We start from the raw sequence: 4545 nt of genomic DNA on the forward strand, positions 1-4545 counted from the left end.
TTTATTGTAGCTAGCTATAACACTGTTTATTGGCTACAATGTATTATAAGGCGAATTGAATCAGTTATTGTCTAATTGATTTTTTTATCATAAGCTCACAATTCATTTTCCTATTTCAAAATACTTAGATGAAAAAATTCGTAATTACTAATCACTAAATATGCTTGCTGTGAAGAATGATTTCAGTAACGCATGCCTCACAATGTTGAATAAGCTCTTTGATTTCAATAACGCTGTTTTATAGATTTATTTGTGAAAACCTAAAAATCAAAATTTTAGAGTGGTAGTCAATTGACTAATGATATCTTGAAGTTTAGTGATAGGTATTTATCTTAATCTGATAGAAGCTAGCTCCGAACCAATTGGATCAATAAATTTTCTCGCTGAATTTTTGAATAGCTAAGATTTAAGGCAAAAATCACGCAGATGTGTTAATTTTGCAGTCGTTCGTTTATTTGTTTGTTCGCTTATTTTTTCCAGTGTTTCTTATGAAGAAATGTTTTCTATGTTCCCTTAAACATACAGTTATCGATCACAGTGTTATGTGAAATTACTCTGTAAGATCGCTTATCTGGCTTATGTAGAGTCATATTTTTACTTATATGTTTGCCAAAACAATTAGAGATTCTCTAGCTATTGAAAATTCCTCTCATTTAACTAGAGTACGTACCATAGTAGCATGAACTTTCCATGTAAGAACTGGCCTCTATAAAAATGTAAAGAGATCGTACCATACAAAATTTTATCTTGATGCTTAACTATTTCTTTTAAAACATATCATTTTTATTCCATTGTTCTTCTCTAGAAGTTCATTGTAATATTTGATATTTTTGTAACTAATATTCACAAAAGATAATCATTTGAACTAATATAATTTTTTATAGTTTCACGCGAACATATGTTAGACATTGTAACCAAGACAAAGTAATCACCCAAAATCCTATGAAAATACCAGCCGTTTTAGACCAGCTTGAACTACACTGACAGCTGTGAAAGAGTAACGATTGCAGCGAAACTCAGTGTGAGCATCACAACAAAATTTTACTGTCTTGTCAATAAAAGATTTTCCAAAATTGTGACGTAATGCAACTTTATTTTAACATTAAAGATTTTGTGATTTAAGACTAAACAAGATATGATCAGTTGCTTTTAAACATAGCTACTAAACAGTTGTATTCATTTTTATTGTTACACGACAAATCCAGAGTGAAACTAGAACGCTAATTAGGGGGTAAATATTCATATATTCAGCTCTGCCCTGATGATTTCTTTTGAAATTAAAATCGCAAACAGAAGAATTCAGCATGGAAGAGCTGAATATATGAATGTGGGAGTACAGTGGCCAAACTTCAAGGCCAAAAAGCTGTTTGAGATATGCACTACACAGTGGCGGATTCGGAGTACGACAAAACAATCCAGAGAACGCTGTTGGAAAAGATCAAATCAATCAAGAAAATTATATTTGTTTTTTTTATCATTAAAAATGTCAACTAAAGCATTATTCATTACAATCAATGCGTGTTTTTTGACCAAAAGAAAACATTAGTTGAAAATAGGGAAATTGTATACGCTAGAATATCAAATTGGAATTATTCCAAATGTTATTTTTCTACAAGCCTCAAAGAAATGTCCTTTATTTCATTTTGGAAATCTAGTGTCAATTTAAAATCCAGACATCCAAGGATAGTGGAGAGTGTCACCGAAAGACTGCTTTTTAACATGTGAATACGCATTCATTTCTTGGCGAATAAAAACATTTTAACATAAAAAATAAACAAGAAATTGTAATCTTGTTGTTAACTATTGAGATGTAAAAAATTTTCTTTTTGTTCAAGACGTGGTGTCCATGGTTTTGTCCAATCCATTTTGCTTTTCACATAATGGGGGGGTATAAAAGGGATAATGAAAGTCACTGAGGTAACGTATAGAGGAAAATGTACTTGCAGAAACTTGGTAAAGAAGAAAAAATCTTCCAATATAATGCAAGATCGAAATCTTCAAAATTGTGCGGTTCACTTGACCATCTAATGGAGTTCATGCTAATCAACTGCAGATGTAAAAGCAGGAAAAGAAATGAATAGAGTATCAAAGGGGGCAAATCAAACTGTTACTTAAAAAAAACTCAGAAAAAAAAGTGAGAAATACAAAGTATTAAAAAACCTGGAAAATAGGTACGCTGAATTGGACGCAGAGCATAATGATGAATGAACATTAATAACACGTTTCAAGAGCGTTTTAATTTAAATTAAAAGACAGGTTCAATAACACAAAGCCAACAACAGCTTGTGCAGATCATTGTTCAGTAACAATAAATAAATGTACGAAGAAAATAGCAAAACTTCCTAAATAGCGTCACTGCTTAGAGTTAACATTCAGTCATTCACTTGAATCAATTGATCAATAGTCTTCATATTTATTGTTTATTTCAACGACCTAAATTTTGTTCATGAAATTTACTTACATTCTTATAATTATTACAAAATGTCATTTTTGTTGCAAAATAGCTGTGCATGTAACAACAGATGTGGGAGCTACCAAAAAGCATAACACTTCTAACCTTCGAGGGAAAAAAAATGAGAAAAGGAGATTTAAGTCAAAGCTTACAAAGTTTAAATGCCCAATTCAAAAATTTGTGCGATGAATATAAAAAGAAGGAAAGAAAACTTGGAATTAATTGACATGAACATAACTTAAACATTTTAATGTATATATTAAAAACACTTTCCTCTCTTAACCATGTATATTTAATTGTTTAATGTAAATACCATAAAACTCGTCAATCTTACGTACATTTTTTTACATACTAACGAATGATACTTTATTTGTTGAGCACAGTACCTGTTAAAAACAAACATCTCGAGTAGCATTAACTAAGCATCTTTTTATTAGTATGCTAAGGACGCTTATACTCCTTGCGTTTTATGTCATAAAACACCATTTTAAAGGTCATCAACCTAATTTATATTTATTTCCACATATTTATTGTTTGATGTGCGACCATCACAATGCTAAAATGCATAGAAGTACTTGAAACATGACTGTTTCCTCATTTTCTTTAATGTATTGTTCAAATGCTTCAGAATTTTTATTTTCTTAAGTAACATCTAATAATTCAGAAACTTTTATTATAATCCAACAAAGAAGTTTTTGTATTTTATAGTTTTTGGAAAAAAGTATTAAGATGTAAACAAGTTCACTTCATTATATTTGTAATGCCTTAATGATGCACGTTCGTATAGTTACTCAATGATTGTATGTGCATCTTTACTTATTTTTACGTTTACAGATTTTTTATGATATATGTAATAACCAGTTCTAACTTCTAAATCAGTTCAAATTAAGTTTATTGACCACTACCTATTATAATGTACAAGCGACGATCTTGAGTCATGTTCAAAGTTCTAAAAGACTCTGTCTGTTGTTTAACAGAGTCGATAATTTTCTGGGAAGATGTTTATAGTTGAATTTTACATCTTGTTCATTTGAAGCAGGTAATCACACAAAATGTCTTGAAAAAGTGTGAAATATATTGGGACTTTCACATCTGTAAATTAAACATTCTCTCCTAATACCTTTTGATAAAATGGCTGTTTAGTTTTTCAAGACATAATCAAAAGCGTAAATAGATTTTCAATTGATGGAACGGTGTATATTCAAACAATCGGTTGCGCTCAACTGAATTCTTTTGAAACCCAAGTCACTTTCGAAATTGAATAATTACTTTGCTAGATCTATTATCTGCTTTATATATATTTGCTGCTAGTACATATTTTTCTTACGTTTGCTAAAGGATTCAAAACTTCCGAACAATCAATTAGAGTACCACTTTATATTGTGCGACATCAGAAATTTTCTTTTTCGAAGCCTTCTCAATTAAATTATTTCACAAAAAATGACATTATCCATTAAAAAACTGCAACAATTTGTAGTCCAAGTACTTTCAAAAACAGCATATGCTGAGTTTTTTAATAAAATCCTACGAGAGATTCTCGCCACTATAGTAGTTTACTGGATGGCACCGTGTTTCGACTTTATTCCAAAGTCATCATCATAGAATAAATATAATATATAAATCCTAACACGGTTTTTTCTTATGAACATCAAAAACATGTGACTTGGACGAGATTTGAACTCGCACCTTCGGAATACTAGTCCGCCGCTCTACCTGTTGAGCTACCAAGCCCACAGGGATTAGAGACGAGTCAAATCTCTTAAAACTGCGTATGGACGAGAGACGTACGAACGACGTATGAACGACGTATTTCTCTCGTCCATACGCAGTTTTAACAGATTTGACTGTGGGCTTGGTAGCTCAACAGGTAGAGCGGCGGACTAGTATCCCGAAGGTGCGAATTCAAATCTCATCCAAGTCACATGTTTTTCATGTGCATATTAAAAAAACCGTGTTAGGATTAATATATTATATGTATTCTCTGATGATGGCTTTCGAATAAGGTATGACATATAAAAGCTGTTTATTTGACTATTAGCGTTATTTAAATATAGCGTCTTTCCAAAGTGTCCTCATGTGGTACCGCTGCGTGG

General features: G+C 31.3%; 1 non-coding gene across 1 annotated transcript; it reads right to left on the bottom strand.

Annotated features, from left to right (window-relative positions):
• Nucleotides 1-4111: 4111 nt before the first annotated feature.
• On the bottom strand, nucleotides 4112-4183 carry Trnat-agu. The gene has a single exon. It is a non-coding gene; the product is annotated as a tRNA-Thr (tRNA).
• Between the last annotated feature and the right edge of the window lie 362 nt (nucleotides 4184-4545).

The sequence above is a fragment of the Xenia sp. Carnegie-2017 genome, unplaced genomic scaffold (genome assembly GCF_021976095.1).
Source record: "Xenia sp. Carnegie-2017 unplaced genomic scaffold, XeniaSp_v1 HiC_scaffold_4, whole genome shotgun sequence".
Classification (NCBI taxonomy): domain Eukaryota; kingdom Metazoa; phylum Cnidaria; class Anthozoa; order Malacalcyonacea; family Xeniidae; genus Xenia; species Xenia sp. Carnegie-2017.